Here is a 24,073-nt window from a genome sequence, read left to right on the forward strand (position 1 = left end):
TCCTTCTTTTAAAGAACAATCTAACGTAAGCAGAGATTAAGTCATCACAATCAACTCCAGAAGTACAACTCTAACCTCCGAGGGAAGATGAATACTGTTGCTAATATCTACTTGAAATAAGTTATCTTGAACTTTAAAACGCAGTGACTGCTTGAAAAATATATGAAAAGAAAAACCCTGAAACATTAGCAATGCAACAAACATGAAAGAAAACCTGGAAGTTCAAGATGCTCATGTTAATTATGAAGGTGTATTCCAGTTGTATTTAATAACACATTTCATTAATTTGGTGAGTGTGGAAATATGTGTGAGCTTGGAGTGTGTAAAACGAAGTGGATGTCAGATGCAGATATCAAGCGTAATTCTCAATTGATGTTTCCATCTTATTTTTTAGACCATGTTGTAGTTTGAGTGAGTTTGGCCTTCATATATTTGAATGTTTGGTCTAAATTTGTAAAACTGTTTGGGAAGGACTAGGATGAGTGACTTTTTTGGAGAAGCTGTGTCATCAGAGTAGGCATTGTAAAGCCAACAGTATTTCCAGTTAGCTCTGTCTGCCACCTAGTCTAGTATCATGCTCTCCTGACTGCTGCCATGCTCCCTCCCATGATGGTCATGGACCATAACACACTAGAACTGTGAGCCCCAAATTAAACACTTCCTTTTATAAGTTGCCTTGGTCGTCATGTTTTATCAGAGCAATTGAGAAGTAACTAATACATACAGGATATCTCACTGAACATGGAACTTACTGACAGGCTACACTACCTAGCCAGTAAGGCCCTCGTAGTCCTTCTAACTGTGCCTACCTTGGGATGGGAAGACAAACACAGAGTATCAGTTTTTACACGAGTGCTGGGGATGAACATATGCCCTCATATTTACTCAGCAAATACCTTACTGGCTAAACCACCTCTCTAGCCCCCATCATTTAAGGAAGATGTTCACATTTTAAAAACAGAATGAAACACAAAGAGATATAATACAACTATATAATAATCAAATTATTTTGCATAGTAATTTCTAGATATACTTTCCTGATGCCTTCTTTAAATTAGTGAACTTTAGCTCAAAGATGTTTTAGATTTACAAGCAAAAGTAGAATGGAGTCACATAGAGATTGCCTGTATAACCACACATGTCATACTTGTTTTAAAAGAAGGTTCAATTGTATATGAAAAATTCAAAAGATTTAAATAGGCTACAGTTTTGTATGTCAACAATAGTTAGAAAACAAGTTTTTCAAAAGCACACATACCTTTTCAATAATGCTCCATAGTTACACATACTTTTCTTTTGTTTAAGATACTTATATGTGTGTGTCTGAGTGTGTGTGTGCATATCACTGCCATGCACACAAAGGCGAGTAAATCACTTCAGATCTCCCAGAACTGGAGCCTTTGAGAGATGTCAGGCTTGCTATGTGGGATGCAAATGCTGGTTCTCATGACTATAGATCTTAGACATTGAGCCACATCTCCAGCCCACAATTTATCTCTGAAAAGTTAACTAAACCTACTTTTTTTAGTAAAAGCCACCTCAGGGTAGAAAGAATATTTGTTTCAATGATAAATGTATAAAACCATAAACAAGACAATACATACTTTCCTTAGGCCTTAATCTGGCATTCACTATTCTTTATTTGTGCAGGGGTGGAGAGGATTTTATATTTTAGTTTTATATTTTAATTCACCCAGACATAGCAAAATGCCTTCTAGGTCTTCCTAGTGCTTGGCACTCCACTTTTCTTATGCTATGTATTTCTTACCTATTTATATGATTGGTTTATATTATTGAACATTAATTTCACATAATAGAAATATTATGCACTGAATAATTTCTAGGTAAAAAGATTTATATAAAAATAGTATTCTAAAAACTATTAAATAGACTAGTGCTATGGCATATGATTGATATAAAAAAAGCTAAAAGAAAAGAAAAACTGACCATATGATATTGTATTGCACAGACAAAGAGAACAGGGAGGTGATGCCAATGCAATCACTGCAAAGAAAGCATTTCTCTAGGTCATGTTTTTAACCAAGAGCAGTAGTAATAAAAAGTCCCACTGATTCTATTACTATAATAGTTCACCTATTCTTCTCTTGACCAAAAAAAGCAATAACATTCTTTAACATATGAAAAGAAATAGCAACATTTGGGTGTGACAATGTGCAAAGACATTTTATTTGCAGGGATGAAAAAAAAAGGAACACTGTCTTGTGAGACTACAAACTAAGCAATGACAATTGAGTATCTACTTAGAAACTTCAAACGGTAAATTTTATTCTTTAGATATCTAAAGTACTATTAACCTGAAGCAATGCCTAATTATTTTTAAAAGCTAAGAGATAAAGTCAAAAGAATCATCACATATCTGAAAAGAATAAATTAAATTTGTACTGGCTTCAAAATACTGTCATTATTCTTTAAGATTCACTGATAAAATAAAAATTTGTGAGTCCTACAAAATGACTGAAAAGAATAAAGATGCACAGCATGAACAAACAGATCAAACTAACATGTAAAATTTAGTTTTATAAAAGACATGTAGAAAATAGACTCAGGAGAAATATCTCAGACATAAAAATTTAAAGTTAAGAACAGCAAGTGAAAGGCAAAAGTTAAACAATTAAGTCTCCGGAGGGTACTAGATAGCTTAGTAGGTAAAGTGCTTTTGCTATGCAAGCAGGAACAGTCGGTTCAATAACAGAACCAATGTTAAATAGACTAGTGATATGGCATATGATTGATATCCTAGAGGATGGGACTCCTATGTCTCAGCAGACAGCCAGCTTCTCTCTAAATCAATGACTGACTATAGGACAGTTTGATATCCTGTCTCAAGAAAAAATGATGGACATAACATCTAGGAGAAACACCTAAGGTTTACTTCAAGCCTCCAAATACATGCACATACAGATATGCAATCATTACACTAGTAAACACACAAAAACACACAAACAAAAAGAGAAAGACAAATAGAGTACTATTTCATTTCTGTTAAACATGCTCAACTAATTATTATGTTGTTAATACCAAATTAGCACTAGACTATTAGTTATTAATGCTATACTGTTAAGAGCAATTAAGCAAAAATAATTAGCTTTGTATGACTAACACTGTTATAAATAGCTGGCCATTGGTGCATATGGAAAAAAAGGAACAACTGGAGTCAGTTATGAAAGAAATGCAAACTTATACAGAATATTCCGTTACTGTGGTCCAGCAATTATGCCTATCACCTTACCATGACAAAAGTAGACAATGTAGTTGACTGTAAAATCTGTGGCTTGGTGTTGCAGGATGTTTGATCACACTGGAAACCGAGATTTCACTAATTAAATAAATCAACCTTGTGTCAAGATGCAGAGCCTGTAGCTGGTTGACAAGAAGTAGCCATAGAGATTGAGAAGGAGTCAAGAAAATGGGAAGAAAGTGTACAGGAAGTGAGTGGTGAGAAGGGCCTTGGAGTTTGGTGGCCTTTTGGTTTGGGATGGCAGAAGAGGATCTCTTTCTGAGTTGCTGGCTAAGGAGGAAGATCATCTGGTTGTTCCTCGGCCCCTCTGGGTTTGCAGGTTTTCACTTCCACATCTGACTCACAAGTGGTAAAATTGTTAGACTAAGTTTTAGTCTAAAACCAACAGACTGGTGAAACCATTTTAAAAAGTACTGATAATATTCATGTCAGTGAACTAGGGAATTAGAGAACTTTTCAGATATAGAGTCAGAGAAGATAATGCTGGGCCTACAGAATAAGGACACAGCACATGTGTTTGCATGCACAGAATACAGAACACAATAATAATAATAAAGTCAGATCATGGAGTTTTACCATGGTAACCAGAGGATGAAGATGTAGCTTTCTTAAGTTTCAGAGTTGGAATATAGGCACATTTATGCCTAACCATGATATTTACACATAAACATATAGAGTCTGGAAGGGAGAAGCTTCCAATGGCATCATCCGAATCCAGTCAACACCACATCTATGCAGGTTGTGACAAGGGACCAGCTACCACAGTACATATCAGAGTGTAGACTTCCATACAAAAGCAGGTGTTCAATATAAGCACATTGCACAATGAATAAACAAAGGATCTGTTAGCATCCCTAGAAGTAGTAAAAAGCCTTCCTAAATTTACAGGTACTACACCAGGGATAGTCTTGTCAGCAGCTTTTTTTTTTTTCCCCAGACAACCATCCTGATTATGTATTATGCAATTTTTTTCTCTACAAGACCACAAACTACCCTTGACTAGGTAATTATAAAATAATTAGTGTTACTATTCTGGAGTGAAAAAAACATAATTTTAACATCATTTTATTTAATGGTGCAGGGTTCAAGACCAATCAAAGGAAGTTTAAAAATCTAGGTGAAGTATGATGTCCTGAACCAAACTTTGCATTGACATGGAGAGTAAAAACATGAATGTCATACATGAATGAACTAGTTTGTGGAATCTAAAATCTGATATTTTTAGTGAACCACTAGAACAAGCTTACATAAGTATGCCATGTGTAAAAATAATGATTTCGGAAGGATAGCCAGTGGTATATATTAGAAATTTTAAATTTAGTACTAAGGAATTGTATTTTTTTTCCATCTTTTCAGGAGTAGAGAAGAAGAGGAGTCAAGGTGTGTTCCAACCTCTGACCAAATGGGAAATGCTACATAATATGCTCTTGGGCTACATAAACAAAACCAGTCCTCTCAAGTGAAAGGTAACCTTGAGTCCAAAAATAAAAATGTCTGGCAAATGGTATGATAAAAAATTCAATTGACTGTTTCTACCTCAAAATGTCATGAGACAGATCATAACTCAGTTGATATATCCAGCTGACTAGAAGCCCATAAAAATATAAAGCAGAATTTATTGGGGCAGTATTGTTTTGGAGTATGACAACATATAAGGTCGGCCATTCATTTTCAGATTACTTTCTTGATATAAGGCATTTAACCCACCCCTAACAGCCCTGTCTGATGTCTGATCCATTGAGAAAGCTAGATGGCAACATTTAGACTATGATGCCAAAAGTACCTCAGTGGCCACCATGAAAACACTAGAGAATCAGCCATATACAGTGAGCTATTTGCATATGAATTAGGATCAAATAATACCTTCACTTATTTGAATAACACACATTGATTTCACGTAAGTGAAGAATGAAGTATAAACATGGTTTTAACATTTGTTTTAAATATTTATCTTAAAAATCTTGAAAAAAACATATGAAAACATAGCTGGCATTCATGTTAATTATCATCCACTAAAATGTTTAAATCATAGGTGTCTTGTATTTAAACTGAACACATAGATGATGATATATACATTTAAGAATCCCCAGCAATCAAAATAATCAGGACTCTAATTAGTTTAAATGGTAGAAATAGTCAGTCTCTAATCAAGTAATGAGATTTGTTAAGGAAATTTTTGTCATGCATAGATAACTCCAATATTAAGATTTTTTCCAAAATATCTGTAAACTCAAAATTGTTGATTGTCTCAGAATCTGCCAATAAACTTTGTAATGAAATAAAACACAGCCAAATTTTCTTGGCAGGCAAGTGTAATCAGATATAATGACATTTATTTAATGAAATCACATTTTGTAATTCAAATCTATTTGCCTAATTTTCTATTTATTTATGGTCCAGAATAATGTCTGAAATTTTCAAAATAAGCAACTTGGGTCAACAGATGTTACTAAATGAACTAATGTTATATACTAATAAATGTAAGTATTATTAAACAAAGACTGAATCACAAAAACACCAAGAAAATAGCACCTTACTATTAGCTGTTCATCAGGCCATGTAGCTGTACAGCTATTAAAGAATAAATAATCAATGAATGAAGCAAAATCCTTGATGTTCTGATTTGTATTACAACTGAGGCAACTACATAGGCTTGCAAAAAGAAGTTTCTCTGAGATCATCTTTCTCTTTCTTTTTTATAGTATAATGTTATTAAATATTTGGGAATTTTATACATGTACACAGCATATTTTAATAGTATTTATCCAATGGCCCCATATAATTTCTCTCAGATTCAACTGCCACCCTACAACTCCTCTCAACTTCCTGTTAATTAATTCTCTAAAACATAGCACATTTTAATTAAGTGAACACATTGACGTACTTTTGCCTATGCTTTAAACTATAAATTCAGATAAGTAAGAGATAAACATGGCATGACCATACTATCTTAACAAACATGCAATACTAACACTGTATAATATATACTTGGGAAAGGAAGCACTTATGCTAAATGATGACAAGATTTCTAAGTTGTGTTTATTATCTGAGTTTTATTCGGTGCATCTTTATATGATACAGGGTAGCATGGTGTTTGGTTAGATTATATCCTGTGAACCCTGATAATTTCTTTTTAGGTCTAGGTTATACATAGCTTACAACATATAGCATCAAAATTGTTTTCACTTAAGTGATGTGAAGTCAAAAATGCTATTCTCTTTTTGCTTGTTAGTTGTTGAAACAGGTTTCTACTATATATGACTGGCTGACATGAAAGTTGCCCTCTATACAAGGCTGGACAAGAGCTCACAGAGATCTGCCTGCCTCTGCCTCCTCATGTTGTAATTAACCATGTGCGCCACCATACCTGGAATGCAGGTATACCTTAATAAACAATACAGAATAACACAGTGTTACATTTGTGTGCTAAATGATTACATTTTAAAGCTATCCTATAAATACTCAAAATTTTCCAAGTCTTATTTTTCTCTAATTTAGAATATATTTCTGCCCAAGGGAAAAAAATTTAAAAAAGTAAACTTTTAGGGGAGTGCTTCAGTGTGTGCATGTGTTCTGCACACAAAAGCGTGTGAGCATGTTTGTGTATACATGTACATGTTACATGTATCTATTAAAATATGGTAGAAGTAGCAATGGAGGGACAAGGGCAGGATGAGTGAAAGTCAATGGCCTGATAGAAACATGCAATGTGATTCAACAAACCATGCACCCTGTTAATGAGGGCCCAGAGGGATGAAGTCAATATTGTGTTTTAAATACTCGGTTTACACTGGGTCCTGTCATTTACATGGCTAACAAAGTTTGTTGCCAAAGGTACCTTTTCAACACATCTTTGTTTAGAAAATAGACGTATAGAGACTAGACAGAAGGCTTAGCTCGTAAAGTGCTTGCTGGGCAAGCATGAGGTCTTGAGTTCAGATACAATGCACCCATGTAGAGAGCCAGGAGCAAGAGCACACAGGTACAACATGAGGGCTGAAGAGGCAGACGGGAGGATCCCTGTAACATATTGCACAGCAGGGCTAGCTGAGTAGGCAATAGAGAAAGACACTGAAAGAGACCAAGCACTATCCTCTGGCACTTACAGTCATGTATACACATGTGCACACACCTATAAGCACACACTTACCCACAGTCTCTGACACAAACCTACATAAACACACACACACACACACACACACACACACACACACACACACACACACACACACACCTTTTAATTCTTGGAATAACTTTATCACCATCTTTTGCCAAGGAAGTCAAGCTAAGCTATTAGGCTTCCTTAGAGTTCCAAAGCTTAGTCAGACACAGCTGCAGGATTCTGTGGAACTTTGCAGAGGCCATGCTAACAAAACCTTGCTCTTCTTGGCATGAACAGTATACTGTAGATTAGATAGCTACACATAGGCAACATGTAAACATGCATTTTTCAAACATGATTAAAAACCCCACCAGAGTTATAAAATGAAAAATAAAGAATAGCAATTTGATTAAGTATATAACAAGACAATATGTTTTACCTTCTAATTAGCCTTTATGGGATTTTTAAAGGTAAAAGTTGGAAAAAATGACTATTCATAAATATTATAACTTTTTCATTCCAATTTATTTCTAATAAGAATAACATTGAAATTAACTATTATAATATTTACATTTTAGAAATTCTCAGCTTGGTCATTTCTCATTGTCTTATAAAATTATAAGTAAATACATAATGATTATTAACTTATATTTTTAAGTAGTTTCATTTCAAACGATGACTTGACAGACACACGTATGAAAATATCATCCACCCATAAGACCTAAGCTCTCCCCAGAGGATCTTCATTGACTCTCTCATTGGCGATGGTTGTTTTTTCCTATCTTCATTGACCCTCTCATTGGAGATGGCTGTTTTTTCCTTTCTGCCATATTTGTTTCCTTTTTTCTTTTCAAATTCCATGGAGTGTGTGACCGTGTGTGTGTGTGTGTGTGTGTGTGTGTGTGTGTGTGTGTGTGTGTACATATAAATACAGAGTTGTAAAAATAAAGATATCTGGTACCCTACTTTTATGTATTTCATGAGAAAGTCATGCCTTATTTAACTCAATGAAAATGGTCCACATAGTTCTAATTCACAAAGACAAAGTACTGAATTAAGAGAATAAAAACTGAATTCTAGCAAAATTTTACTAAAGCTCACAGGAACAAGTAATCTTTTTTAAACCTCAAAGTAATGCTTTCTGAAGGAAGGTATAGAGTTTGGTTTCTTTATAATTTTGTATCTTCCCATGAAGTTTAGACTGAAATGTAAATTCAAGATCAGGGTATCTTGAGTTTCAGAATATGGACTAGATAACTTGAATTAACATACCCTCATAGAATTTAGAAGGAAAAAGATTATCATTTAGAAGCCAAATATCAGAATTATTTTCCATCTTTCTCCTATTATAACTCTATACCCATCCTTGAACACCCACCATAAAGGTTTCCCAAAATTGTGTGCCTCATGCCCCTGCAAGGCAATATTTGGTGAGTGAGTCCCAGTTTCCTTACCCATGAATGCCTTGTGAGAGGAATCAGCTTTTGAACCATGTTTATATTAATTTAAGCCAAAGTGATCTAATAATAAATTAATAATGCACAAAGAAAAATATTTTTAAAAATAGATGCCAAATAAAAGCTTTTTGAAAACAAAACCTTAACTCAGAAACAGTAAGAAAAAAAAAGCAAGCTAAAATTACTCTCTAAAATTACAGATGCATACATGAAAAAAAAAGGAGATTGCATACAACAAAACTCCTTGGCTCCTTAAATAAATCAAACATGAACAAGGAGCATCCTATGAAGGGAAAGCTACAAAAGTGTCTCTGATTCGGTGATGGAGAATTTAGAGCACTTAACATCTTGAAGAAAACTGAGCAAGAACTTAGTTAGAAAAATTGAGTAAAAATTATCTTCTTTTCTAAAATTCCTTTAGGGATATTTTACAAGATTTTTACCACTAGTAAAATTAAAATCACCGTACTTTTTACTAATCTTATTTCCTCATTAATGCATTCTTTTTTTTTATTACAAGTTTAAATACACATAGGAATTTGGGCAAATACACACTGCAATTAAAAAACAGACTAGTATGTCTAGGCCATAGTTAAAGTTCACATTGGGCTGGCTGCGTGTATAGGCTACACTGGGATAAGAATGCTTATGATTAAATATTGAATATTTCCTCAAATGTTGTATAAGTCTCTAGTGAGGACAACAAAAGGAAGGAGCCATGAAACATCAGTATCCTTGAGGAATCTTCAGCTTCTTTTTGTTTGTTTCATTTATAAATTTTGCATTTGCACATTGCTGCCTAGATTTTCAAAGAGTTCTGCAATGATTAATTTAGCAAATCTTCCATATTGATCAAATATAATCAAGAACTTTTTCATACATATGATTTATATATCAAGGATAGATTCACAGCCAAAACAAAACTTCCAGCATTCTGGAATTATGCTAATGCCAAAATGGACAAGTGTCAACAGAATAAATACACATTAAAAATATAGGTATCAATCTTGGGTTCTTTATTCCAAGATTATGTGAAAATATATAGAAACAAAGGTGTACTTTTTAAAGTTAATTTCATTAAAACAGCGATTATATAATAACATGCTTACTAAACAATACACTTTGTAATGAGTGTTACACATGATTAATTATGTGATTCCCAGAACAACTCTCAGAAGCACAAATCGTGACAAGGGTCAGGAAACCTCTCTTGTACAGGCAAGAAATAAGCATCCTAGGCATTGTGGGCCATTGGAGGTCTTGATTTATAATAAAAATGAATCAACTCTGTTGTCGCCCAAATAAAGGAGGTCACAGTCAACATGTAAAGAAGCAAGTATTGTTGACTTACATAATGAAATTATTTATAAAAATAAACAACAGCCAGACTTGGCCCAGGGGCCATAGAATTTGGCCTCCAGGCAATATCAATTGTACCAGTACCAATATTGAGTTTTCACATGGCCACATATCTAGATCATGATGAAATAAGAATTCAAACTCAGACCTCTTATCATACTAGAAAGCAGTTGAAAAACATCAAATACTGCCTGGAAGAAGAGATTAAAAGCAAAACATGCAGAGATGTATTCAGTGACAAAAATGGACTGTATGTAATAAATAAATCAATACATTTTAAACATTAGGGTCCTAGACACACAATCCTAACAAGAGAAGATTACATTCCTCAGTATACTGGAATTTCAGAAATCTAATTTCTTTTAGGATTTAGTATCTTAGAGCTCCATGGCATGTTTAGTGTGTGTGTGTGTGTGTGTGTGTGTGTGTGTGTGTGTGTGTGTGTGTGTGTGTGTGTTACACACAGGGTATTATATATTGTCATCTGTATCAGTTTTCTACTGTCATAATCAAGAAAACTTAGATAACGTTAGAGAATGGATGGTCTATTTTGGACTTATGAATCCAGAGGAAAAGAGCTCAATTTCCATCACAATAAGGAAGCACGACAGTAACCAACAGCCTGGGTGTGTGGCACAGCTGACAGTTCACATTTGAAATAGCAAGCAGGAAACAGAGAGAACACACTGGAAAATGTTCAAAGCTTTGAAACCTCAAAGCCCACCCCTAGTCTCATATTTCCCTAAACAGAGCACACTGCCTAAATCTACTAAAACAAAGTCACCAACTATGTACCAAGTACTCAGATGCCTAGAAATGTGGGGGATATCTCATCTCATCAAATTGCCATATGTCCTGACTCTTTGCAAATGTGCAACATATGTCCAAGTTGAGACTAAGGTCAATACCTGGCCCATGACCGGCTCTGGTAGAGCATGCCTATCACACTAAACACAGTCACGCATCTCTTTCAATAAACTCTTGCTAGCAAGCTTGGTAACAGGATCCATGCTGTTCTGGTGTTCACACTTTGACATTATCTTTCCCACTAAGCACTGGCTGGTCTGTTTTCTGTGCCTGAAGCATCATGGAGTTTCTCTCACCTGCAGACACTTACCCAGCTATTACTTTGGCTAGGATTCTCTGCATTTATGACAGAGTCCCACTCTAATATCAATCATATTTCATGCTACCCACATCCATGAGCACTTCGTTTTCTACCAACCACAAGCTTTCCCTTATAATTTATCACTTATGTGATACTACGGCTATTTTCTACTTAACCACCCATTCCCTTCTATAAAGCAATTATGTGACATTACATAACTGGCTTTAAAAACTGATTTATTATAGATCTTCTTTCAAGTAATAAATCTCTGATACCATCATACAGCTATTGCATTTTGTTCATGGATGTTTAATTCCATGAGACAGCAGAGCACCTGTTACTTAGACAACACAGGAAATACCTACAAACTGAAGAAATGACCAGAGGCACAGGACTAAAAAACACATCTCCACCATTCCCATTATAAAACTCCATGCCACACTGCCCTTTCTGAATCTATGCATTTTAGTTTGGAGAACTATGTGTATTAACACACACACACACACACACACACACACACACACACACACAAAGAAAAAGAAGAAACTAAAAGTGGCTCACACCTCACACATTGAAGGCATATTTGAAATTCATAGTTCCTTCATATTTTATTCAAAATGAAAGAAGCCAAGTTTTTCCCCCAGTCTTTTTTTCTTTTGTATTTAGATTATGATCTATTGTTATTCTAATGTGGAGAAATGCTATTTTGCCTCTGAGTAAGATGGCATTTAAACAATACTGTAATATACACTAGTATTTTATTCACTTTTCCTTAATTTTAATAGTTTAAGTTAATTATTTAAACTTAAGTATTTTTATCTTCAGCTTACTTGATAAATAAAAGTTTGTTCATAGAAGTTTTTCAAAATGAATGCTCAGCTTAAAATCATAGCCATCTAATTAATTTTTTATCGGCTCTTCAATCCCCTTAGAACAAAATATGCTACTTCAACCAAAACTAATTCTTATCCCTAAAAAATGCATCAAATTCCACAATGGTTGTCAGATATCAGCACGTCCCTAGACACACAAGCATCCAGAGGCTTTCTGGACCAGTCTTCAGCATTGTTACATGAAACCACTGTTTGCAGCATGGAGAACACTGTTAAACCAGTGGGCCTCTGTTCCCACAGGCACTGCTTAGGGCCAGGCATGTTTGCCTGAGGAAGGAAAGTGGAGGAAAATATCATGGAGTAAAAACCTCCAGTGCTTCTTGAACATAAAACTCATATAAAGGGATACTCTGAGAATATAAATTGCAATTGCTATTATTTGATGACATCAGATATCTAAGAAAGTTCCTTATTTGGGGCAGTTTCTTGGCTCAATAGGCCAAGAAACATGCCGCCAAGTGTCAAGACCTGAGTCCCATTGCAACTCTCATTGAGGAAGAAAAAGCCTCATCCTTACCAAGGGTCCTCTGACCTCCAGATGCCAGCCATAGCAACTGACTGCTTCCCCGGCCTCACACATAAAATGAATCAATAAAATGACGTTTTAAAAGAGAAGCACTTATTCAAAAACTGCTGTCTTTCTTCCTTTTGGACAAGTTCTCCCAGACTACATTTTCAACACTTTTGCAAGCTTCACTAAAGGTCAGTGGTTAGTTGTGTCATATTTGCTGTTTTTCTGTGACCTGATGAAAGAACTGTCATTGTGAACACTTTAAACTCCTGCACACCATGAACTCCAAACAACGTACAACAAGAAACAACCAGCAGAGTCACACCATTTCTTAACTTGCTAATGTGACTCCCTTCTCTCAAGGAAGATGGGATGCTAGGATGAAGAAAGACAGAAAACTACCATTTACAGGGGGCCCAGAACATATCAGGTGCTTTTTCCAGGAAGTTATTCCTCATTTGCTCACCAGACTAGGGTAGGAGGTAGGGGAGCACTTGGCCTCAACCCTTATAAGTTCTCTAATTAAGCAGGGAAACTAATCTGAAACATGAAAACAGGAGACAATGAAACATATTTCAATTTTGCATGAAACAAAAGTCTTCATAATGAAATAAAGATTCAAAGGAGTAGCCTTTAAATATTCATGAGCTAGGGTTGAAAAGAATGGTAGTTGTGAAACAGCATATACAATAAACAGAAACAAAGGAAAATAATATTTATTTTAAGAGTGAATGCAAGTATGTGTGAGGTTAGGAGGTCAAATTCATGCATTATACTTTAGGCACCATTTGTGTGTGTGTGTGTGTGTGTGTGTGTGTGTGTGTGTGTACACATGTGGTGCAATGAACCTGTGTCCACATGCAAGTAGAGGCCAGAAGTTGCCACGGGTGTCTTCCTACACTTTTACTTAATTGTTTGAGATAAGATTTTGCACAGAACCTAAATATGTAATTAGGCTGGATGACTATGAGCACCCTGGATCTACCTGTCCTTGTCACCTCCACTAGAGAAAAGACTGCAGATTTGTGCCATTATACCCAGATTTTATATGCTTTATAGGATCCAAAGATAAGTCATATGCCTGTGTGTCAATTGCTTTTCACATAATTTACTTAAGTTATTTTTAGCATGGTACATTTTACATAATTCTCCAGCTCCATTCTCTAATACGAATAACAATGCTTTCCTTGTAGCATAAAGAGAGCAATACTCAATTGAGAGTTCTATCTTGTGAAGAATCAAAGGGCCTTACCTAACTATTCCCCAACTCCCTAAAGGATGAAGCCATCCTATGCCAAGATGGAATATTTTGCATTGGTGTGTCCTGAATACCTCTAACCAAGCCACATTATTCAATGTATAGACAAGAAAGCCGGAACAAGAGACTTTATGTAAACAAGAAATTCTGTCTCCCCCAAATCACTGGACAGATGAAGGAAGGTGGAAGGCAATGGTCCACTGCTATCTGCCTTGCACTTCAGAGCTTCCCTCAGCCTCGGACAGAAACTTACTGACGATCATATCCTACGCATCCCTGCATCACTGGAATCATCATTTTTAAATTTTACTTTCTCATTGTCTCTTTCAGTTTACTTTGCTTTTCTATTTGGCCCTAACTCTGCCAGTTAGCTGAAATTTAGCAAAGTAAACAAAGTTCTGTACATACAACAGGAAAATCCTGAACTTACAGCAATTCCCCTAACCTTACCCTTCACAGAGCCTTATTACACGTTTGCTTTTAATTTATAGTTATCTTTATAATGCATCAATAGTTGATATTGTGGGATGATGGCTTTAAACCTACTCAGAAAGAATTAAACCATCTGGATTCATTAATTGAACTGTTATAGGCTGTGAACACACAAATTGCTCACAGTAGAGCCTCATATATATCATATTTGGTACTCTCACTTGTCACTAACATAAAAATGTGACTCCAAATCATTCACAGAGAATTCCACAAGGAATCTTTGAGAAAAAAGTGAGAGAAAGTGGATATTAAAATATTGTTAATAACACGTGTGAAAAGATAGGGAAAACAGGTACATCAGCAGAAATATTCAGAAAATGATGCTTACACAAAAAATTAGTAATGTGTAGGGTAAACACCTCCCACAATTCCCTGATTTCAGCTATAACTATGTCGGGTGCCACATTTCAGACCTATTGATTTAAAATTTACCTTCTTTTCCCCTGGAGCAGGAGCAGTTTCACCCCAGCAAAAGCAACTCTGCCCAGGCAGCTTGTACTTCCCACATCACCTTCCAAGCATACGACACTCTGACCTTTCATTTAGTATGTTAGTCAAAGAATCATTTCAATGCCCTTTGTTTGTTTTGTAGATATTGCTAGTGTTTGGTAATAGTTTAAAAAATAACCCGAAGTTCTCCTTTTTTAAATATTAAAGAGAAGAATATCTACTTAAAGACAAATGTATTCTTGTGAAAAAAGTATAATATATATATATATATATATATATATATATATATATATATATGGCCAACATTTGGTTTTAATAATTTGTAAATACTTCACAAGGAAAAATAATTCTTTGAAGCTTCATGATATTATTAAAGAAAGAAAAATGATTTTGATAAACAGGGGTTTATATATTTTTCAAATGTGACTTTAGAGGCAAATATTTGGTAATGGCCCAGAGACATCAGAGATATTTTCACATGGTAATGGTTCCTAGAAACAAAAACTACCCAGTCTCTGAAGCTCCACAGCTTGTTGATAACGCCTGTGATGGCAAGTGGCTGTCTATAAAAAGATCCTTCCTCTTCAGTTGCTGCCCCTGTGTTCTAAGGCATGTCAGAAGTGATCCGATGGCTTTCAAGTTCAGTATTATAACTTGGAAGCACTGGCAAGATCACAATTTAGCTCCTTAACAACATAAAAGTGGTGTGTTTTCCCTTCTCTATCAAGAACCTTCTTCATGGACTGAGGCATAAGAGGTAATCTATGGACTGTCTCAAGGAATCCAACTTAAATGATCGATTTAACTATTTCTAAGCACACACCAGACACTGAAAATGTAAAAATAGTCTTTACATTACTCTCAGAGACAATTACTATATATTGTTGCAAAAGAGTGACTTCTCTCATATAATTGTACACAATGCATAGAGAAGACAGGTCAATAACAAATATAAGCACACTGAAGGTACCATAATAGACTTGTACTTTACATATGAAATAACAAGCCCCAGCATGATTATGTATTTTTACACTGGGCAATGGCTAAGAAATTCCTAATGAATATACAAATGAAAGAATTTATCTGGCCTGCTGTACACAGTAAAAAATCTGATAGAAAAGGAAGATGGACAAATGAAAATTCGTTATACATAGAAAATCATGAATACATAATGCAACAAGGAAAAGACAATTGAGGGAAAAATGAAAATTTTTTGGAAAGAGAAGACAACCCAGAGAATAATCCTCAAAAACATACAATAATGAAGATGATTAGATCCCTGTTACAAACTTCCACGGGCATCATGTTGACAGATATTCCATGTAAAACTGAATTTTATCATGGATAGATTTGTAGAAACATGGGAAAAACCTAACTCATGAGATGAGTTTCAGTCTACTGAAAATGTTCATGCATAGGGTAAATTACAGAAGACTAGACTTAACTATGCCACTGAGGGCCTTTCAAATCTTGAATCTGAATTCTATACGATGAGAAGACACTTAGACTCATAGACTATTTCACAGAAATAAGTTGCATGGAATAAGTAATAACTGAAGGTGGCAAAAATACACATAAATAAGATAATTTATAAATGCTTTTCCAATGAATTATTAGAAAATACTTAAATGTATAGAAATCTTGTGAGAAACCTGAATTATCAAAATCAAAATAAATGAAAGAAATTGAAAAATTAAATAAATAAAATAACATTTTGAGGACAAATAATTTGCATTATGACTAGGAAAAGCAAACAGCATCACTTGTCTTAATGAGATACACTTGATCATTCTAAAGCAGCCAATTCTCGATTAATTCAAACTTTCAGGAATTCAAAAACCAAGAATACTAACTTCCTATGAACATATGCTTCTTGTCATTTTAACACAACTGTTATTTAAACACTGTTAAATCAGCTGTAGAAGCCAAAAACTCTTTGAACTGAAATAAAGTTACTTCCTGGATAAACATAGTGGTCCCAATTACTTCTGCAGTGGTCTACCCTTTTTTGAACATAGCCAGCATATGCTGTCACAACTATTTTAATCCATTGTGATATTTACATACTGATAGCTCATTGTAGCCCTCAATATATTTCTTGGATAATACCAAACAGTTTAGGTCTATTTATTGTTCAACTATATGTCCTATATTATGGGCAAGCACTTCCCAATTGGGGTTTTGCTAATATTTAGGTACTCTAAAGTTTTAGTTCATATGAGAGACACACTTATTATCGCATGGGATTTGCGTACAATTTGCCTCAGTTTGGAGATTATTCATTTTACCAAATGTTAATAATTCCTTATAATTTTGATGAACTCCAATTAGTTTATTTTAGAGTGACAGGCTCTAAACCTGAACAATTCATTCTAGTTTTTTTTTCAGCTTTGCATTTTACTAAGTCCACTGATGACTTCTGTTGAGTCGATGTATATTAAAAAAAAAATGAAAAACTTAAGTGGGGCTTTTTTCAGCTGTCATACCTGACTGGTGCAGCTTCTTTTGTGAAAGATCCATGCCTCTTCCCCTGATACACCATTGTCCTGCAGCCTGGTCTAGAAGGGATTCTTGAGCATTTCTATTTCTGAGTTCTCTCTTCTATTCCATCAAGGCTTCATGAACAGGACTCAGTTTTTGCCTTCAAACTATATCTGTATGCACAGCAATGCTAGGAGAATGCTCAATCAATCATTCTCCTTAAAATAAACACATTGGTGCCTAGGCCTTCTGCTAGATCTACTGTCTATGAAAGCAGAATAGAGGAATTAAAATTACCATCTACTGATGGCTCAGTGATGGTGTGGTCATCCTAATGAATTGAAGTAAACAATTACATTGCTTATTCCTGAATTTAAGTTTGTATTGTAGTATTTTAAGATTAACATAAATTCTAAATTATAATAATCATGGCACTTCATATAATGATCCATGAAACAATAGGATGGCAGATTGAAGTTCACAAATCATCCAATACATAATTTGTCATTTCAAGGGGCATGGATAAGAAAAAAGCAATAAAATTGTGGCTGAATAGGACACTAAGTAAAATTATAAGGCAAATAACCATAAACATAATTATTTAAAAACTATCCACTAGGTTAGAAAGAGTCACATTTAAAAATTCTTTAGGGACTTAATTAAAATAGAGTTGTCACTTCCCAAACATGATCAAGAGAAGTAAATTTGGCTTTGTGTGTTTATTTTGACATTTTAAAATGCAGTTTAATGGGAGAAAGGAAAATAACACATTATATTCAAAATAAAGTCTTTTCCATTTTGCTCCTTTTCAGTGGGTTTCTTAGTGGTAAGAAAACATAATATTTAAAATGTCATCAACAAGAAACACTCCCCAGTTTATGAACTAAATGTCTTCATACTATGAACAAACTGGACTGTATTCTATAGTTGGTTATTAAAAATGATTACTTATACTTAATTTCTTTTTTACTTAATAACTCAAGACTTAAATAAATTAAAACTGAATAGTATGTAACAATGATTTCAGAGAATGCAAATATTGTCGCACCATAGAACTATGAAATAGTTTTTAATAATAATCAACAAAATTTGACATCCAATCTCTGCACCCAGACAGACACTCCACATCTTTCTTTCTCCAGGGCCACATTCAGTGAGTCCCCCGGAACCTCCCCATCAATACCACCTGTTCAAACTGTCACCTATAGGGAGGTCCCACATTAAATGTTCAGGCTATGTATGGTCATCCCTGCTTCCACCAAAACTAATCTCTAAGCTTCTGACAGAACGCCATGCTTCAACACATAATCTGCTCACATACCCCATCCAGCATTTACACCCAGCCAGATCTCCAGCAGTCCAGTTCACACCATCTACATACATGACTTCATTTCACCCAAGCCCTTTACAACACAAGCCTCCTGCACACCCTCCCTCCTGCTCCAATCTTCTCGGTCCATATCAGACTCAAAATAACAAAATAAGTTTCCATGCCTAGATCTCATCACGAAAGTACTAACAATATTAAAGGTCAAATGACTATTTTCTCTCCAAAACCTACTAGTCCTATGGAAATGTTTGCCAATGAGATTTACCTAGAAGAAACCGTAGACACAGAATTTAAAAGAACAATGGTGAATTCCATCAAGGAATATAAGGAATTTAAAGTAGATACAAAGAAACAGTTCAATCAAATTAAGGAGCTAGAATGTAAGAGAAATTAATACACTGGTGATGCCTGTAAAAAAAAAATTCTGGAAATGATGAACAAAATTCAGGATATGAGAATGGAATTCAATAAGTAGATAGAAACACTGAAGAGACTCAAGCTGGAATGAAGATGGAATTAAAAAATGTAGTAACTGAACTAGAAAACTCAAAGGAAAACCTTACATGGAGATGAATTGCATGGGATATACACTATTAGGACTCAAATGTAGAATAGACGATTTAGCACAAATAATCCAGAAATATGATTTTTTTAAATTAACCACAGGAAAGGAACATATCAGAAATGTGAGACACCATGAAATGTCCAAACCTTGGAATTCTAGGCATTGATAAGGAAAATAAAATCCCTAGTTGATGTCAGATTTTCAACAAGATCATACAAAAAAAACTTCCCCAAATTAAGTTAAGGAACAGCCGTACAGACACAAGAAGTAAACAAAACACCAAAACAACCAGAAAAGAAAATTCCCACAGTACATCTTTTAAAACACTAAACAGAGCAAAGAAAGATCAGTGAGAGCTGAAAAAAAAAAGCCCACAAATCATATATAGTGAAGGAAAACTCATCAGAATAATACATGATTTAATAATGGAAACACTGACAGCCAGAAAAACATGGTGATCATTCTTCTCAAACCTATGGGATTAAAAATACAATGAGAACTTTGAAGAAAGAAAGAAAAAGATACTAGAGACTAGAAAGTTATCACATGCTCATGGATTTGAAGAATTAATATTGTGAAAATGGCTACCTTGAAAAAAATCATTTATAGATTCAATGTAATCACAATCAAAATCTCCATCTCATTCTTCCACTGAGTAGAAAAAAACACACCCAATTCACAAGAAATAAAAACAAAAATAAAAACAAAAAAAGCTCTAAAACGCCCATACCATGAGGGGAATGCTAGGATTATATTCCAGATATTAATATATTACAAATCCAGTAATCAAATACTGGCAAAAAAAGAGCATGTAAACAAGTGGAACAAAATCAAATAAACTAACATAGTACAATATTTGACAAAAATGTCAATAAGCCGAAAAAAAAAAAAGAAAGAAACCATCTTCACCACATCATATTGGGAAAACTGCATCTGCATTTCCATATGCAGAAGAATGAAATTAAAACTTTATTTGTCACCTGGCACTAAAACTATCTCCAAATGGATCAAAGACCTAAACATGAAACCAGAAATTGCTAGAAGATAACATAGGCACTACCCTCTATGACATAGGAATAGATAAGGACTTTTTCAAAACAAGAATTAAGGCCAATGAAGATCAGTGGGAGTTTATGAAACTGTAAAGCTTTTGAAAAGATAAATAATCAACCAGGTGAAGAAGAAACCTACAGAATGGGAGTGAAGTGTTATCATCTCCATATCTTCCAGAGGGCTCCAAAACATATAGAGAATTCAAAAAGTAAAAATAAATTTAATAACAAAAACAACTTTAAAGAATGACCCACTTGAAAAAGGGCCTGAAACATAAACAGAGTTCTTAAAATAAGAAAAAGCAATCAATGGATAGGAGATATCTCCAAAAATATTCACCATCCCTAAGCAATTAGAGAAATGCAAATGAAAATAATTTGCACTTTCATCTTATCTCATTTAGAATGGCAAAGATGAACAGGAACAAGAAAAATTGAAGGGATTATGGGGGAAAAGATACTCTCATTCGCTGTTGAAAGACCTGCATCAAACTTGTAAGACCACTATAAAAATCAGTATGGAGAAATCCCAGGAAGCTTAGAAAACAAACAAAAACCCAGACCACCTACTGACTCAGCTATACCATGCCTTGGCATATGCAATAACACAGATGCTTGCTCAGCCAAGCTCATTGATGTTCTATTCACAAAAGCTAGGAGATGGGAAAAACCTAAATGTCCTTCAAGAGGTCAGCGCTGTCCAAGAGCCTTCCAAAATACAGAGTACTGTAGCTCTTTCTTTCCTATATAAGGTGTAAGAAAATCCCGTGTTATAGAAGATACCATTCATTTCGGAGGCAGGTCCAGAGGCCCCTAGCTGAAACTGACCCGAATGCCTCTTCCTTAAGGTCCAGCTCTCACACAAGGTTGAGAGTCCTACTCAGTTTTAAGACCTTTGCAACACAGGAGTGACCAGAATGGCATGATAAGCCAAAGGGTGCAGTAGTGGCAGGCATAGCTTGGAAGTAACTAACATCTCTCTAATTTGACATAAGCCTTTTTACTTGTTAAGAAGGAAATCATGTCTAGTATTGATAACCAAGCCAACTGAATTCATGGATCTTGAAGGAGAACCTGCACTACTTTATTAAGCCAGCAACAGTCTTGTAAGGGTGGGAGGTAAAGTGAGTATTTCCCATAGCATTGCTTGTGGCCCATATTTAAGTAAATAGGAGTATATGCATTGATACACATTCATTCATTTAATAAGAATGTCCAACACTCCCACAACCACATCCCCAGGTTTTTCTCCTTTGTTGCTAATGTCTCATTTTAACTCTGAACACCTGGAGAAGAATGCCATCTTGTTCTATACACCATTCAGGCGACTGAAGCATCCCGGGGTATTGGTCTAGGAACAGAAGGAATAGCATTTTAGAGTCATTTGACACTGCCTTTGATATGGAATAGTTGCCATGTCAAACCCTATTTGCATGCCTTTCAGACCTACATTTGTCCCTGATAGTGGAAACAACAACAACAACTAACAAGCTATAAAATTATGACAGTGTATTGCATAGAGGGCGGATGACCTGAAGGATAATGGGACACACAATAGATGTCAGGACATTTTTTTTTTTTTTTCAGAACTACAAGTATTACGCTGCTTACAAAACAAATGGCCACAGGCTATAGTTTACCACTGAATGATTTACATGTGTGAGATGCACACCAAATTTACATTTTAGAAAGCTTAATCTGGCAACACTAAGGAAAATGCATTCGAAGACCTGAGGATGCTTGATTCAATTGTTTTCCAAGCTTAGCTTCAGTTATACGTCTTACTGTGTCTTATTAATTAAAGTCTTACTGTGTCTTATTAATTAAAGTTATTTAACATATTTGACCTGGAAATCTATGACAGTTTTTGTTGCTTTTTATTAACATTGTGAGAAAGGTACTTTAGGAAACTTTCAGGGAAATAGGGAAGCAGATGGCCATTCAAACATTCACTGAATGACTCTAAAGGTTACCCTTCTCCTGGTTGACAAGAAGCCATGGGTGTGATTTGTGCAAAGTAACAGTTTTGTGTCTCTTTATGTAATGCTGCTCCAGATACAAAATGCCAGCAATACCCGCAATTCAGCACAGCTTCTCTCTAGGATGTATTCTCCTCCTCCTCCAGAAATGCCATTCACACTCCATTAAATACAGTTTTCTTGGTCCCACTTCCTCAAAGTCAGTCAGGAATGCCACCCCATTCCCTTCCTGAAAATTTCTCACTCTCTTCAAAGAATTCTTCAGCCCCCTCTCCTGCAAATCAGAGACCTTGGACTTAACTTTTCCATCTCAAATGCTTGTTTTTGTGCATTTTATTTAAAAAGAAAGAAACAATTAGAGAACAGCATCACCTACATTTAGGCCCAGAGACGAGTCCACATCTCTAAAGGTGCCATCAGCTCCCTCTCCTTCCATCCTAAGGACCAAACTTTAATCACATCATGTGTTGTGGGACCCACATAGTACACTCAAACCATAGCATTAAATTGCTACCTGGTGTCATTTTTTTTTCCATCCCCTCACACATAAACAATTATTCTACAAGATTTTCATGTCTACCTTTAAAATGTTTTACATTTTTAATTGAATTCTTATATCAAGTGATGCCAATACACAGACCTAAGAAACTGCAAAACCCTCCAACCATGCCTCTTAGTTAGGGTTTCTATTGCTGCAAAGAGACACTATGATCATCAAGCCAATTCATATACAGGAAAACATTTATTAGGGTAGCTTACATTTTCAGAGATTTAGTCCTTTATCGTCATAGTGGGACATGACAGTGTGCAGGCCGACATGGTAACAGAGGAGCTGAGAGTGGAGAAGAAGCTGTGTCTTGATCCCACAGGCAAGAGGAAGTGTTCTGGGAGTGACTGGAGCATATATGAGATCTCAAAGCACACACCCGCAGTGACACAGTTCCTCCAACAAGACCAGGGCAAATCCATAGGGCCATCCTTCATTAGTGCCACTCCCTTTACAGGCCATATTATTTCAAAGCACCACACCCCCTAAATAAGGGCAAGTGAATTTGCTCATAGTGTCTAAATAAACTCAACTTCCCTCCCTCCCTCTGTTTCCTCTTTTACACAGAAAGCAGCAATATCTTTTCAGGAACCTTATAACTTTCAAGCATTTTAAAAGCTAAGGAAATGGTTTCCCATCAAAGAGATATGCAGCAAAACAGATCACACAACCTCTTTCCAAAAGGCCCACATGTAGTCATGAGTTCAGGTACTGTGGCTATCTACAATGGTCTCCACAAGACTGAACCATTAACAGGCAATATAGATTATGTAAGGGCTGGCTGACGAGGCCCTTCTCCTCCTTGTTGAAATGGTAGCTACTGATGGATTCTTAGAAAAGAACAGTCATTGCCTTCAGTTGTGTACTCACTGGAGTGCCAACTAGGCTCCAATAGGTAATTTTAAACCCACAATGACACAGATGATCCTAGTGAAACTCTGAGCCTGAAAACAGGCACACATGAAGCACACACATGCAAGCACACACACACACACACACACACACATACACACACACACACACACACACTCACTCACTCACTCACTCAGTTACAGAGATAATATCACAGGAATGAACAGAAAAACCATTCATTATAGCTAGAATGAAAAGACCTCAACTTTTCAACAAGTATTATTACATAGAAATAATGAGTTTCATTTATTCTCAGCTGAATATACACAGTTGAGAGGTCATTTCGGACAAGCACTGGGGTGCTTCCTAATGATCACA

The 24,073-nt window shown here is 35.4% G+C and overlaps 1 protein-coding gene across 1 annotated transcript in view; it reads right to left on the reverse strand.

The window, feature by feature from the left end:
• The window catches only part of Gbe1 (1,4-alpha-glucan branching enzyme 1), a 225,698-nt gene that overhangs the window by 74,326 nt on the left and 127,299 nt on the right, over positions 1-24,073 (reverse strand). The window lies entirely within an intron of this gene.

This window comes from Cricetulus griseus, chromosome 4, assembly GCF_003668045.3.
Source record: "Cricetulus griseus strain 17A/GY chromosome 4, alternate assembly CriGri-PICRH-1.0, whole genome shotgun sequence".
NCBI classification, from domain to species: domain Eukaryota; kingdom Metazoa; phylum Chordata; class Mammalia; order Rodentia; family Cricetidae; genus Cricetulus; species Cricetulus griseus.